The following is a 17,340-nucleotide window of genomic DNA, read 5'->3' as shown; positions in this document are numbered from 1 at the left end:
TTAGGAGCTTGGGAACCTCCCAAAACAGAGTACACCATTTACCAGCTTTGTAATGTCTTTGTTTACTGTATTTTATTATATTATATTGACCGTTTTTGGCAGTTTTTGACCATTTTTGGCAGAATGTTTATTAAGGAATCCGGATTTTTGTATTGTCAAATTGTTTTATTTTTACATTTTGTATTGGAAAAAAAAAAAGAATAAATAAATATATAAAAAAAAAAAACTTATGGTAACTGTGGAAAATTACCAGCTTCTCATTATTAGCTAGAAAGTCCCAAAAGTCTCATAGTATTAATTAATCCTTTCAACAGTGCTGTGCAAATACAGTGCAAATGAACAGGACATATCACAACAAACATATAAAATGTAGTTACACAGTATTAAACAGTATAAATCAGTACAAATTAGCAATTTAAAGTAAAATAAAGTGAGGAGCTGATGACTTAGGGAAATAGGAACAAATGTCCACAAATGTCCAGACTTCAAATTTCCTCTGCTTCAGGGCACTACATGTTTTCCCCTTCATAAATAAATCTATGAAGACTGGAACACCGACTGAGTGTTATGCCAGACTGAGTGGCACATATAAAGAACTATTGGGTAATACAGTTCTCCCTACAAACCAGTGTCAGGTTGATTTACCACAAAGAAGTAAAGTGGCAGAGAATACTTATAATATCAGCCAAACTTTAAGGGACATTTATTAAAGAGTTTACAGTGTGGTGTAAAAAAGTCTCACATTATGCCGCATGCCATATGTGCACCACAATATGCAATTTTTTAGGTTTCTTGCCACTTTTATAATGTGGCAAGAAAAAAGGAAAGGGCTTAGCACGAGGTGCAGGACTTCACGTCGCCTGCTGCATTTACCTTATATTTTGTCAGAAACGGTCAGAAATTATCGCTGAAGTCTGCGCCAGCTCCTGGCTGCGGTAGACTTCAATTTATGGCGCATCTGCCTCTCAATAATTTAGGAGCATTTCACACCAGTGCAGGGAGATACAGACTGGTGTATTAATCCGCCATTCTTGATAAATCTTCCTCTTTGTGTCAGAAAAACTGTTGGTGGGACCATCATAGATATGTGAAGGCTATTTTCAAAGCCGTTAGCCCACAAATGTAAACCTTTTTTTTTCTCACTTATCAGCTTATCTGAAGGGCAGCAGCTCACATGAGATAAAGCACCTGCATCTCTAAAGGCTGTATTAGACAGCATCATTCTGCCGGCGATTACGAGACGGAAGCGTTTCTTCCCAGAAATCGCCTGCTCGCTAGTAGAGAAGACCGCTTCTATTACATGCTATTATATACTGAATCATATCATTGTTTGCCGGCAGCAGATCATAATTAGACACCACGATCTGCCGCCTGCAAATGATCATTTTTAACCCTGTTGGATTGTCCGATGAACGAGCAATCGGTAAATCGGCAGCACTGCCAGATGATTATTACGAACACTCGTTAGTGACCATCTGGCAGAAAATCTGCCTGTCTAAAGCCTCATTCACACGTTAGTATTTCACATACGTGTGCTGTACGTGTTCTCCACGGACAGCACACATACCCATTCATTTTAATGTGTGTATCCACACATCAGTTTTTTTTACCACAGTCGGTGAGTCCGTGTTTTTAGCACGGATGCATGCTCTATTTTGTCCATGTTCACTGATCCATCATGCCAATTATAGTCTATGGGTCAGTGAAAAACACGGGTGCAACACAGATGCAATCCGTGTTTCATGGATCATTAGGAAGAGATGCTTTGAAAATTATTTTTCAGCTGTGCAGTGTCAGTGAAACACGGATGACACATGGACAGCAAAAACACACATGGACCACACACAGATCCTTCTAGGGTAGCTTCATGGAGGCATCACTGACCACCTTTTCACGGATTTAAGCACGGACACGGACGTGTGAATGAGACTTAATACAGGTCTAAAGCCTCATTCACACAGTCAGTGTTTGGTCAGTGATTTTCCATCAGTGATGTTGGGCCAAAAACTAAACACAGAACAGGTGCAGATCTTTCCCTTATACCTTATGTCTGTGGAGGCTCCAATCCTGATTTTGGCTCACAGTCACTAATGAAAATCACTGACCAAACACTGATGTGTGAATGAAGCTTATAGAGGACCTTTATGGGTCCGAACATTGTAAGATAACTATCTGGACATGTAGAGCGGCGCCCAGGGATCTCACTGCAATTACTATTATGCCTGGGCGCCGCTCTGTTCGCCCGCTGTGGCCCCGTTACTTTCTCCCGCGCTGTATGGCAATTGCTATCGTTCCTTCTCCCAGGTTGTAGCGCTGTCCAATCGCAGTGCAGAGCTCACAGCCAGGGAGAAAACGCCCAGGGAGAAACAGGGCAGACTCCTTACTGCTGAACCGATAGTAGCAATTACCATACAGCGCGGGAGAAGGTAACGGGGCCACAGCGGACGAACGGAGCGGCGCCCAGGGATAATAGTAAGTGCAGGGAGATCCCTGGGCGCTGCTCTATATGTCCAGATAGTTATCTTACAATTTTCGGACCCATGAAAGGTCCTCTTTGAGGCTGCATTGAAATTAGCTCTTGTTTTCCTGCTTCCTCCCCTGGAAGCACATATAGCCATAGCGATACATATGGTATGTAATGCTGATACGATATCTTTCTCCATTGTCTTAGAAATATGGAAGAATGAATGAAAGGTGTCTGGACCACTTCACTAGGCTGGTACTGAGGGAAGGGGAGAAGAAACAAAGGGAGCAAACAAGATGCTGAGTATGTTAGTCCACCATTGTATGAAGGAGAAGATGGACTAGAAGGATAAATTGCAGAGATCGCTACCAAGGAGTAAAATGTAATGTAAATAATATAGCATAACATTACAGTATCTCACAAAAGTGATTACACCCCTCACATTTTTGTAAATATTTTATTATATCTTTTCATAGGACAACACTGAAGATCTGACACTTTGATGCAATGTAAAGTAGTCAGTGTACAGCTTGTATAACAGTGTACATTTGGTGTGCCCTCAAAATAACTCAACACACAGCTATTAATGTCTAAACCGCTGGCAACAAAAGTGAGTACACCCCTAAGTGAAAATGGCCAGATTGTGCCCAATTAGCCTTTTTACCTGCCGGGTGTCATGTGACTCATTAGTGTTACAAAGTCTCAGGTGTGAGACTAATCACTGGAAGTTCAACATGGCACCTCATGGCATCGAACTCTCTGAGGAAATGAAAAAAAAGAATTGTTGCTAAATACATGGCCTAGGCTACAAGAAGATTGCCAACATCCTAAAACTAAGCTGCAGCACGGTGGCTAAGACCATACAGAGGTTTAATAAGACAGGTTCCACTCAGAACAGGTCTCACCATGGTCGACCAAAGAAGTTGAGTGCACGTGATCAGCGTCATATCCGGAGGTTGTCTTTTCAAAATAGACATATGAGTGCTGCCAGCATTGCTGCACAGGTTAAAGGGGTGGGGGGTGGGGTCAGTCTGTCAGTGCTCAGACCATATGTCGTCCCAGAAGGAAGCCAAGATGATGCACAAGAAAGCCTGCAAACAGTTTGCTGAAGACAAGCAGCCTAAGGACATGAATTACTGGAACCATGTCCTGTGGTCTGATGAGACCAAGATAAACTTATTTGGTTCAGATGGTGTCAAGCGTGTGTGGCGTCAACCAGGTGAGGAGTGCAAAGACAAGTGTCTCTTGCCTACAGTCATGCAAGGTGATGAGAGTGTAATTGTTTGGGGCTGCATAAGTGCTGCTGGCTGTGGGAGCTACAGTTCATTGAGGGAACCATGAATGCCAACATGTACTGTGACATACTGAAGCAGAGCATGATCCCTTCCCTTCGGAAACTCGGACACAGGGCAGTATTCCAACATGATAACGACCCCAAACACACCTCCAAGATGACCACTGCCCTGCTAAAGAAACTGAGGTGCTGGACTGGCCAAGCATGTCTCTAGACCTAAACCCTGTTGAGCATCTGTGGGGCATCCTCAAACGGAAGGTGGAGGAGCGCAAGGTCTCTAACATCCACCAGCTGCTCAGTGATGTCATCATGGAGGAATGGAAGAGGATTCCAGTGACAACCTGTGAAGCTCTAGTGAACTCCATGCCCAAGAGAGTTACGACAGTGCTGAAAAATAATGGTGGCCACATCAATATTGACACTTTGGGCACAATTTGGCCATTTTCACTTAGGGGTGTACTCACTTTTGTTGTCAGTGGTTTAGACATTAATGTCTGTGTGTTGAGTTATTTTGAGGGCACACCAAATTTACACTGTTGCAAGCTGTACACTGACTACTTTACATCGTATCAAAGTGTCATATCTTTAGTGTTCTCCCATGAAAAGATCTAATAAATTTGAAATACCCTATTCATTGCATAGGGTATCACAAGGGGCCTACTAAAGGCTCCCAGTCTGCCATAGGTATCTGCCTCTAGCATGGTCTAATACAGTGTTCCTCATCTCCAGTTCTCAGGGCCCACCTGCTTTCCTTAATATTGAGCAGGTGATATAATAAGTGTTTATGCATCGGGAATTACCACAGATATTCTTTCTGTGGGATATTCTCAAATCATGACAACAGGTGGACCCTTAGCACTGGGGTTGAGGAACTGTGCCCTAATAGATTGCTTGTCATTTGTGACAGGGGTTTCGAAGCATTACAAATACAACTGAGAGATCGCAGCTTCAAGTCCTCTGTTGTAAAAATATTTGAGAAATACAAGATTTTATATGTAATAGAAAAAAACCTCCTCAAAAAAATAACAATCAGCCTTTTAAATAAAGTAATTGCAAACCATAAAAAATATTGTCACATTGTAACAATGCATGCAATAAAAAGTTAAAGGGGTAATCCCATGAAAATCAAGCATTGTATACTATATGAAAATCTCTTTCTAATATAGCTAGAACCAGTCCTGTCATGGATCCAGAGATCTCCCCATTCATAGCTCGAATTGTTCTGCTAGATTCTCTTCAGTCTGGCAGCTCAGGGTGTGTGTCCTTTCTGCTGCAGCTCTCTTCCTGTCACAGCTTCTTACAGAACATATGGCTGGTTGCAATTGAAGTCTTAGGTCTCATGCACACGCCCGTTGCCCGTTCGTGACCGTATTGTGCCCCGCAAACAGCGAGTCCGCAATATGTGGGCCCCGGCCACGTGCTCCCTGCATCACGGATGCGGACCCATTCAAGTAAATCCGGAGCTGCGGTGCGGAACGGAGGCACGGAACCCCACGGAAGCACTACGGAGTGCTTCCGTGGTGTTTCTCTCCATGCCCCCGCACCGCTAAAAAAATAGAATATGTTCTATTTTTTTGCGGTGCGGACGGATCGCGGACCCATTCAAATTGCGGTCCCCAATGCATGGAATGGCCGCACAATGGCCGTGTGCATGAGGCCTTAAATTGCGCCTCAGTGAGGTGGACAGAAAAACAAGGAAAAGAATGGACAGGTGGTGAAATACGGATACGTTTTATTGAATAGCTCAATAGATATTCTAAATTTTCAAATGCAATTACAAAAGTTATTCAAATCTAGTTGCTTTTTGGAAAAATGTAGAATAGTTTTTTTGTGGCACAACCCCTTTAAGGGAGCCTGTCAGCAATTTTGTCCATGCTCAGGAGCATACATAGAAATCATGGGGCCTCATGGCAAAACTCATTACTGGGCCCCCCACCCCCACACAAATATAAAGTCCAATTTTCATAACTAGTCATATAGATAGGGCTCATGCACACGAGCGTGTGTGCCCCCTGCCCCCACTGCAGATCCCCAATAGTGGTCCTCAATGCACGGGTACTGACCAAGTGCACGCTGTTTGCGGATGCGGACCCATTCACTTGAATGGGTCCGTTATTCGCAAGATGTATTCCGCACCGCAAATATATATTTCTTTGCTGTGCGAGGGCACGGATCTAAATACCACTGGAGCGCTTCGTAGTGAATCCATGGGCTTCCGAGCCATGCCTTCGCTCCACAACGCACCATATCTTATAGATTGCCGATCCATTCATCCTCAGTATGACCTGCACATGGCCGGTGCCTGTATATTGCATACTCGCTGTTTGCGGTCTGCAATACGGGCACGAGGCACACATACTTGTGTGCATGAGCCCTTAATAGAGATTTTAGATTCCTCACTATTACATCATCTACCTCCTCCTGGTGTCCCATTGTTATCTTGCTGCTACCAATACTGTCCCTACTGTGCTCTCCAATACTATGCTGTATTATAGTACCATACAGATAGTCCCCATAGTAACTGTGCTCCCAGACTGCCCCCAGTAGTAATAGTGCCCCCTTCAGTACCCCCAACCCCATTAGTAGTAATGCCCTCCATATTATGCCAAATAATAATGCCTCCAAATTCCCCCCCAATACTAATAATGCCCCATAAGGTCCCTGGTAGTAATAAAGCTGCCTATAGTGTCCCCAGTAGTTATAATGCCCCCTTGTAGTAGCCCCAGTATTTAGAGAGCCCTGCTGCAGTGCAGTATTATAATGCCCCCTGTAGTGATACTACATATAATACACCCCCCATAGTGCCCATATGTATAATGCCACCTATATTATAATGCCCACTATAGTGCTAGGATGCTCTCATTCACCTCCCCCCTCCTAGTATAGCACCCCCTCTGTATTGATAGTATATATAATGGTCTCTGTAGTATATATATTATGATTCCCCCTATAGTATACTGTATATAGTGGCTCTCTCTGTATTATATAGAATGGTGCTCTAAGTAGTCCTCTCATACCCCCTCCCTGAAATATCCTCTGATATCCTATAATACCTGCCTGGACATGCTAGGAGTTGTAATCCTCTCCTCTTATACCCCTCGCTGAAATACCCTCTGATATCCTATAATAAAGACCTGGACATGATGGGATTTGTAGTTCTCTTCTCCTCAACCTCATTCTTGTAATACACTCGTATATAATATAACAGACTGGACATGCTGGGAGCTGTAGTTCTCTCCACTTATCCCCCCTGCCTTCCTCTGATATCCCATAATAATAGCCTGGACATGCAGTAAGTTGTAGCCCTCTCCTCTTATACCTCCTCCCTGTAATGTGCTCTCCTGTCACATTATATCAGCCTCAACATGCTGTGAGTTGTAGTACTCTCATTATAGAACTCCTTCCTGAAACATCCTCTGATATCCTATAATAACAACCTGGGCATGCTGGGAGTTGTAGTCTTCTCCGCTCCCCTGTAATCTCTCTTGACGCTGGTATATAGATTATGTTTTCCATCACCTAATCTATTCTATAATGGATGAACTGCATGTAGGGTTGCCACTTTTCCCAGCAGATTACCGGTAATACCAGCTCGGCCAGTGGTTTACCAGGCAGGTGGCAACCCAAGTGGGGACCTGACACCCCACCGATTAGCTGTTTTCAGCAGCCTGGATTCAAAACAGTGGATGGAGCCAAAAGCAAAAGACTCATCCACTGTGCAGCGGAATTGAAGTTGCCACCATACTGCCGCTTGTAACGGGGTGGTGCTTCCCCTTTAAATTATTTCATCCATGGTTTCAGTGTAAGAGCCGGTGTCCCTGAGAGTGCAGAGGAAGCCCAGCTGTCATGTATCATGGCTGTCCTCTGTCACCCGTCTTCTTGTGTCTGATGTGTAAAGGGCCGGCCAGCACCATTCAGATGTCTAAGCTCAGTCATTGAGAGAAGACAGCAAGAGGCAGTTGAGGAGAAGATGACAGTTGGGAGGAGGGAAGAGAGTGTCTAATTTCCTCCATAGCGTGGCCCTGACGAGAGAACCCTGATCCACGTGCCCCGCCACATCCTATTAGTGTGAGATGTCAGAAACTGCAACCAAGTGCCCTCAGACAGAGATCTGCGACTATAGGGCGGTGTGCCTCCGTGAAAGACTGACACCTGCAAGCTGTTTACCCGATAGACTGTTCAGTTGCCCGTAGCAACCGCCAAGTTTATAATAACAATGTAACCATCAAGCATTATGCCCAATGGTGCTGTGTGACTCCTGGGTCCTGCCGCCTACTAGGGCAGTGTCGCTTTGTCACCGCATTGTGCTGCCCATTTTTGTCAGAGTAGGTCCCACTCAAAGAGGCGACCTTGGCGTGGTGAGTGGGCTTATGCCTTTTGATCAAAATGTACACTAATGCCTCTTGTACAGCATGCAGTATAGGGGGCTGTACACTTTAAGGGCTCGTTCACACGACCGTGTGAAGCCCGTGCCCATATTGCGGATCCGCAATACACGGGTCCCTTTCCGTGGCTATTCCGCATCACGGATGCAGTCCCATTCATTTCAATGGGTCCGCAAACAGAACCACGAAACCTCGTGTGTGAACGAGCCCTAATATTGCGCTGAGAAGCGAGTCTAATTAGATCTAAGCATAGCATTGTGGATGTGCGATCCAGTTCTGTTCTTCTCGCCTTGATATATTGTGCCCAATGGTAACTGTAACCGCTAAGCACTGCGCCTCCATCTTGGGTAAAGTCAAGATGCAAGTGTCTGTTTCATGGCTGTGCCATCCTCAAGTGCGGTCCCAGGATAGGATTAAGGGTAACATATAAAACTGACCACACCATGCTGTTAGTCTGTTCATTTACATGGTGCAGTCTGGAAAGGGTTAAGTAAGAGCCAATGGTCCAGGTACTCAGTGTCGGCACCTGGACCAGTGGCTGTGAGTGACAGAACAAACATGCTCCACCGAAGGAGGAAACCCTGCGATCGTCGCGGGACCATAAATATATGGCGCAGTATATTGACAATGTCCGGTCAGGAAGGGGTTAAGGGCCACTGCAGTAAGGCACAGTGACACTAAAGGGTTAACCCTTCAGAACCCTGACACCAACATTAGTCATAGACACCTATGACATCACAAGCACGTGTGTCATAAGGGAAGAACCCTTGTAAAAAGCAAGTGAGCAGCCATATTTGGTGCTGTACTTGATGACCTGAGGACCTTGACTACCCCAACCCACCGCACCGTGACGAAATTTGGAGGTTCTAGCAGGAAGCCCATCGCCCAGTGGGAGGAAAGAGACATCCGTCTACCAATCAGATCATCCCGGCTGCTGCACACCCCCATCCTTACTATTTATGTGGCAGCCACATAGTGGCATTACCCTCTAAGTCCAAGGGAAGGGCATCCCTCCAGCCATGGTTCCCTAGAGGTTTCCTCCACAGGGGGTTTTCCTCTCCTGAGTGCTGGAGGGAGACTCTACGTGAGTCGGGGGTTTGCCATTTTTAATATTTTAAATAAACAATTTGGCCATTTATCCCCCAATTAATGTTTGCTGTGTCTTTATTCTGTTTCTTTCATTTGCGTTCTTTGGTTTCAGGGGTATATGCATGATTTTCTCAGGGAGGAAGTTAAAGGGGTATTCCCATCTGGGACATATATGGTATATATTGATAGGATGTGCCATAAATGTCTGATAGGTGCAAGTCCCACCTTTGGGACCTGCTTATATGTCCAGAACAGGGGTTCGAAGTAAAACGAGAGCACGTTGCGCATGTGTTGAATCCACTCCATTCATTGCTATGGGAGTTCCAAATATAGCGACCGAGCTCGTCTGTTTTCGGACGTCCCATAGCAGCGTATGGAGAAAAAGCAGCACAAGCGCGGCCACCTCTCCATTCACCACTATGGGACTCCTGAAAAGGGCCAAACCAGAGCTCAACTATTTTCTGAATTTCCATAGCGGTGAATGAAGTCTGTACACTTCGGGGGATTTTATCATATGGTTATGTCATAAATGTCCCAAATGGAAATACCCCTTAAAATGAAATTCATTATGAAATAACCAAGTTAGCAGAGCATTGCTAGGACTCTTAGCAGTGGTAGGAGTCCCAGCACCATTGCACCGAATGAGAACAGTCACTGGAGACGCCAAGGGTCAACAACTGTTCAGGTGAACACTGTGGGGCGAATGGATCAATCTTCTACACCAGTTCTATGGCTTTGGAAAGTTTCAAATGTAGGCGCATGTCCCATTTTACATACAATAAATAATAACATAGACGCACCTCCCCCTTGACGAATGGGTGCTTATTCATCAACGCTATCTACCAGTAATACTGTCTTCATTGCCCATAGCAACCAATCAGAGAGCAACTTTATTTTTCCAGAGCAGTTAAAGAAATGAAAGCCGAGCTCTGTTGCTATGGGCAACAAAGACAGTGCTTGGTAAATGAGGCCCAAGATGTACATTGGAACAGATTTTTCGCATGTCAGTATCATCACAGTACTGCAATAACACCACAATTCGCAGTCCCCGTGCCCTCATTGTGCCCCTATAACATAAGTGCCAGACTGAGCCCTCATACATTTAGTCAAGTGTCTGGGATTACATCAATAACTGCCAACCATAGTTAGTGCCAACCACACCACTCCTAAAGATCCTAGAATTATGGGCCCCTTGTGCTATCCACAGTCTCCCCATTAGAGATAGTGAGCGGCAATGCCATATAAGTACCAACCAATGCCCCCATAGGTTTCATCTGCTGTCTCTGTAACTGGCAGCCATAGTTCCTCAAAAAATCCCAGCAATACTGACCCCCCACAGGTGTTATCCACAGTGATGCCAGGGGTGATAGCTCCATAACTGCCAGCCACTGTACCACTCCTAGCAATATTGCTAACATAAAAGCTATCCACACTGATGCCAAAGATGACAACCATGGTGCCCCTACACATGCCATCCACAGTGCCCCCATAAGTGCTAGCCACTATGCCCATCTAACAGAGCAACCACAGTGCTACCATAAGAGACAGCCATTAAAAGTGCTATATTAGTGTCAGTCAGTGCCCAAAAACAATTTATCCACTGCCTTCATAACAGCTTGCCATAGTTTAGTTGCTCCTCCACAAGTGCCAGCCATTCCTCACTACACATGCCAGTCACAGGTCCCCCATAACAGATAAATGTTCTATAAATTTCAGCCGAAACCCTCTATAAGTCTCCACCATATCCATAGTTGTGCCATAATTGACACCCACAGTGCCCCACAGGGATGTAGCTAAAAGGCTCATGGTGTCACGGCTGTGTCAGTCTTGTCGTTGTGTGCCTTGACACGTTAGCTGTGAATGCTGGTTGCCAGTGGCAACACGTTGTGGTGCAGCATGTTTGTGCTTTCCTCCTTCTTCTGGTTCTTTCCCTGTCTGGTGCTGGAGGGTTAACTTCCTGGCTAGGTGTGTTCTGGATGTGGCCTCATGGCTCTTCTTAATCTGGTGTTGTGAGTACGAGGTCAGTAGTTATCCAGCCTTAGTGTGTATTGGAGCTATGCTCCTGCCCTGGATATTTCATCCTTCCAGTGTGAGGGCCACCTAGTTAGACATCGAGGTCATCCGATGTCATCCTTATGTATTTTCCCCTTCCTTCCCTTGTATATGTTTGGTGAGGGTTTATGTACAGGGTGTGTTCTTATGTCTAGTGTTGTGTTCCATGTCTGGTTTGTTTGGTGTGTTGTCCAGCATGATTTCTAGATATTCCCCTGTCTGTCTGTGCCTTCATGAGAGGGCCCCTGTGTTCCCCGGAGGAGGAACCACAAGTCAGTAAGCAGCTCTGCCTAGGGCCGCCATGCATTCGGTCCGCATGGGGGTCCAGGTAGTCTTGGTGCTGGTGTTTCACCCTGTTGCTGCGGCAGGTAAGTGCTTGTTGTTCCGGTGTGTTGTTGTATCACTGGGTTCTTACCTGCCGACCCAGTTGCTGCTCACTGTATTCCCTTACCTTTGTTGCTTGGCCTGTGAGACTCCTGTTCGTCTGTGTTGTGGAGGAACATGTTCTCCCTAGCTCCTAACCTTTATTCAGGGATCATCAGGGCGACTCAGGGTCCGAGGTTCCTGTGCATGAGACCACCTACCATCTGGGTCTGCTCATACAGTTAGGAGTCAGGGCCAGGATTAGGCTCCGATCACACGTCTGTGGTGTGTTGCGGACCCGCAAATTGCGGGTCCGCAACACACCCACCTGGCACCCCTATAGAAATCCCTATTCTTGTCCGCAGCTGCAGACAAGAATTGGACATGTTCTATCTTTTGCGGAGCTGCGGACCCGAAGATCGGGGCCGCGCTCCGCAAATGCGGATGCGGACAGCACACTGTGTGCTGTCCGCATCCATTCTGTCCCCATGGAAAATGAATGGGTCCGCACCCATTCCGCAAAATTGCAGAATGGATGCGGACCCATTTGCGGACGTGTGAATGGACCCTTAGGGAGGCTTAGGAGGTGACCTGCTCCCTTTTCCTGGTGTCCAGGCCTAGTTGTATTCCCGTTTACCCACGCTATGCAGTGGGGAGTTTTCCCCCACTCCCCAAAGTGACACATGGGCCTTGGTGCAAGAGTTCAACTTGGGCCCCCCTTCCCTAAATGTTTTGTGGCCAGGGGCAGGGAAGCACATAGCCTTCCTGAGGCAAAAATTGAAACAGCACCCCCCACCCCACCTGCCATGCCAAATTCTTGACCTTACCCCTTCCCTCCAGCCAGAGCTGTAACTTAACCAGTGTGCATTTTATATAATACAGGTGTCTTCTTATGTGGCACAAATGTCTTTGGGCCCCCTCAGGCTCCTGGGCCAGGTAGCAACTGCTACCTCTGAACCCCCTATAGCTACACCCCTGGTTCCCCTCAAGTGCCATAGCAGACATGTACTCTTTCTGGGACCTAAAAAAAATGCCCAGCCAGAATTGATAAATTACCAAAAATGCCTGTGATAGCGTCACCTTTATGTGATCAGTGCAGGAGGGGTCAGATCTCAGCAGTGGAGAAGAGAAGTGGGAAGGACCTGTGATGATATCACCATTATGTGATCAGTGCAGGAGGTGCCAGAGCTCAGCAATGGAGAGGAGAAGTGGGAAGAACCTGTGATGATATTACTATCATGTAATCAGTGCAGGTGGGGATGGAGTTCAGCAGTGGAGAAGTGCTCTTATACTTACTCTCTGAATTGTCCTCTGATATCGCACAATAACAGAATTGATATGCTGGGAGTTGTAGTCCCCCAGACTGTTGGCCCACTACACAGATACATGCAAATATGCTCTCCAGGGTCCTGAGCAAGGTGCACAGCTAGTCCACCACCCTCTGCACATAGCAAAGTAGAGTGACTGCACTAGGTATAGATAGGCAGAGTACAACATCTCAACCAGCATAAACGTCCATATAAAAAACTGGATAGATTATTTAACAGTTTATTATTATGGATTGGGTGGCTGAGTTGACTTCTAGACACCGGGGCAGGCCAGCCAGTATCCTCGTTAACTAGGCACCCGCCTTCATGAAGTCACTGCAGCGGCCCCTATAATCAATCACCTTGTAACATTTGCTGCTGTCTGCCACTGTGTGAATGGGTAGTATTTGCAGGCATATGAGCAGTGGGCCCCCAGAATGAATTCTACTGGTGGGCCCTAGGCACCCCAGTCCGACACTGCTCAGTAGTATGTAGAATGCCCCCCTCTGTAGTATATACAATGCCCACCTCTGTAGAATGCCCCTTCTATGGTATATATAATGCCCCCCTATGCACTATATATAATGTCCTGTAGTACATTCTCTTTAGTACAATGCTCCCTGTATAGTATATAGAATGCTGCCTCTGTAGAATTGCCCCCTCTGTATTATATATAATGCCCACTGTATAGTAAATATGATGCTCTCTGTCATCTCTCTCCCCCAACACGGCCAGCATACATACATCGTGTGAGACAATTTCCTTCATCGAAGTCTTGTGCAACTTCAGGTGAAACTAAGTTTTCCTCCGCGGAGGCAATACATTTTAATGCTGTACAGAGACAGGTCTCCGTAGAGCATTAAAATGAAGTGTTTAAAGGGCTTCTGTCACCCCACTAAAGTCATATTTTTTTTTGGGCTAGTTAAATTCCTTATACTGCGATATTTGAAAATATAATGGTCTTATTTACTTTGCTTTAGCAGTTTCTTATAAAAACTAACTTTTATAATATGTAAATTAGGTCTCTACCAGCAAGTAGGGCGTCTACTTGCTGGTAGCCGCCGCAAAAAACTGCCCCCTCGTCGTGTTGATTGACAGGGCCAGCCGCGATCTCCTCCTCCGGCCGGCCCTGTCAGCATTTCAAAAATCGCGCGCCTGTGTTCATTCGGCGCAGGCGCTCTGAGATGAGGAGGCTCGCCTCCTCAGAACTCCCTCAGTGCGCCTGCGCCGATGACATCACCAAAATAGAAGACGTCATCGGCGCAGGCGCACTGAGGGAGTGCTGAGGAGGCGAGCCCCCTCATCTCAGAGCGCCTGCGCCGAATGAACACAGGCGCGCGATTTTTGAAATGCTGACAGGGCCGGCCGGAGGAGGAGATCGCGGCTGGCCCTGTCAATCAACACGACAAGGGGGCAGTTTTTTGCAGCAGCTACCAGCAAGTAGGCAAAGTAAGTAAGACCATTATATTTTCATATATCGCGGTATAAGTAATTTAACTAGCCCAAAAAAATAAAATGACTTTAGTGGGGTGACAGAAGCCCTTTAAACGAATCGACTTCTGATCTATAATCCGAAGCTTGATTCGCTCAAGCCTATTAATGACCTATCCGGAGGACAGGTCATCAATATCAGGAGCCTAGAAATCCCGGTTAATTATAATGATGTCATTGAAAAAAAGTGGGGGTTATCAGTGGGAGTCTGGGTGGTGAGAATAGGCAAAAATTAAGGGGAAGAAGAGCTCAGCTGACTGCTGTCATTTCTGGTCATATATGGCTCTGATTGGCTTTTCTAGGGGTTTTTCTGTCCATTTGTTTCAGCAATCGGCAGAGGTCTCAGCACTCAAACCTCCCTCGATGAAAAAAATGAGGAAGAAGAATGGAAGTCACACGACTATAATTATAGCACAATGGTGTCTATATGTTGTATAACAAAAGTCTGTGTGTAGTCCAGCCATAAAATAAATTCTTTACCCAATACTAAAAAATATAGACATTTTAAACGGACAGTGAACACTCATGACGGACCTGTCCCTGGAAATTAGGGAGACTTGACAACTATGCACTTGAGAGGAACATAAAAAAAGTTTCCTCCTCACATGCACTTGCAGCCGCCAGTGATATAAAACAGACTGAGGCTCTCAAGTTAATTCAGAGCAGTGTGAGTAACATCAAAAGCATGGAAGGGAATGACAGAAATTCCATAAGCCTATTCTTGTCTCCTGGAGTGATGAGACTATGATTTTGTGGTAAAAGAAAATTCCAAAAAATGCAATTGTTTGGCTTCTAGACTAACCAACTCTTAAAGATTTCGCCTTGAGACAAGCTGGTGCTTGTTGGGAAAAAAAATAAAATGGAAACAATGGACTTGTCAACTCATGCATATTTCTGTAAATTAGTATTGTTTTAAAAAGGAAGAACAAGCACCATAAAAGGAGTTTGGGTAACCTCCAAAAACTAATATTGTCTAGTATCTGTAGGCAAAATGTAACATACTAACATAGTTTATAAGGCTGAAAAAAGACATCTGTCCATCCAGTTCAGCCTGTTATCCTGCAATTGATCCAGAGGAAGGCAATTCCTCCCCGACTCCAATCAGGCAATCAGAATAACTCCCTGGATCAATGACCCCTCTCTAGTAGCTATAGCCTGTAATATTATTACACTCCAGAAATACATCCAGACACATCTTGAACTCTTTTGGTGAACTCACCATCACCACCTCCTCAACCAGAGAGTTCCATAGTCTCACTGCTCTTTCCGTAAAGAATCCTCTTCTATGTTTGTGTACAAACCTTCTTTCCTCCAGACGCAGAGGATGTCCCCTCGTCAGTCACAGTCCTGGGGATAAATAGATGATGGGAGAGATCTCTGTACTGACCCCTGATATATTTATACATAGTAATTAGATCTCCCCTCAGTCGTCTTTTTTCTAAAATGAATAACCCTAATGTTGATAATCTTTCATTCCAGTTATTACTTTAGTTGCCCCATTCCAGTTATTACTTTAGTTGCCCTCCTCTGTACCCTCTCCAGCTCTGCTATGTCTACCTTGTTCACAGGAGCCCAGAACTGTACACAGTACTCCATGTGTGGTCTGACTAGTGATTTGTAAAGTGGCAGGACTATGTTCTCATCACGGGCATCTCTGCCCCTTTTGATGCAACCCATTATCTCATTGGCCTTAGCAGCAGCTGCCTGACACTGGTTTCTACAGCTTAGTTTGCAGTTCACCAAAATTCCTGTACTTTATCTATGATTGCTATTGACTCGAACGTTCATACAGTGTATTATCTTCACGCTCCACCATATGCTGCAGGATGCATGGATCCAAGAAACACAATGTACAATAAATATCAGTCGAATTATCACAGCAGGTGACTAGATGTCTAGTCCCTCTAGGTTCAATGTGAATTTGCTTCTGCAAACTGATTACTTTGGTTTACTGAAGAACGTCATTCAAAGTTTGCTTTAAACCTGAAATTCTACCTCCCCTGCGATGTGTTGCACTGAATGATAAGTAAATTGGATTTAAGGGTGGAATCTTTACTGGCCATTTGCACTTTCCTCATGATAATATTACAACAAAAAAATAGTAGTCTGATAGTATTACCTTAGAGACGTGTAACTCGAAGCTTCTAGGCAAGATCTGTAAATAGCAGAGTTGAGCGAACCCGAACTGTAAAGTTCGGGTTCGTACCAAACTTTAGCTTTTTGGAACCCGAACCCGAACATTTACGTAAAAGTTCGGTTTCGGTGTTCGGCGCTTTCTTGGCGCTTTTTGAAAGGCTGCACAGAAGCCAATCAACAAGCGTTTAACTGTGTGCCCTTAGAAGCCATCACAGCCATGCCTACTATAGGCATGGCTGTGATTGGCCAACTGCAGCATGTGACCCAGCCTCTATTTAAGCTGGAGTCACGTAGCGCCGCCCCCGTCACTCTGCTCTGATTAGTGTAGGGAGAGGTTGCAGCTGCTGTCAGGGGGAGATCAGGGAGAAATATTAAGAAGAACTGCCTTTTTACTCAGCAATCTAAATCCAATGTGTTTTGTGGGTGCAGTGCACAATTTTTTTAAGCCTGCACTGAGTCAACTTCTGCTGAAAACAAACTTTTTTTTACTTCAGTTTGTCACTATCAATACCTAATCGGCAGCCATTTTATGCAACGATAGTGCACCAGCTAGTGCACCAGCTTTTTTGCTGACTGTGCTTAAAAAAACTTTTTGTTCATATACTGGTCATCTTTGATTACACGTGCATAGGTGACAGTCACATTTAGGTCACAAATACGGCCATTAGGTTACTGCGGTTAAAAAAAAACTTTTTTATATATACTGGTCATCTTGGATTACACGTGCATAGGTGACAGTCACATTTAGGCCACAAATAC

Source organism: Bufo bufo, chromosome 5 (genome assembly GCF_905171765.1).
Source record: "Bufo bufo chromosome 5, aBufBuf1.1, whole genome shotgun sequence".
Taxonomy (NCBI): domain Eukaryota; kingdom Metazoa; phylum Chordata; class Amphibia; order Anura; family Bufonidae; genus Bufo; species Bufo bufo.
Note: the sequence above shows the minus strand (reverse complement) of the source record.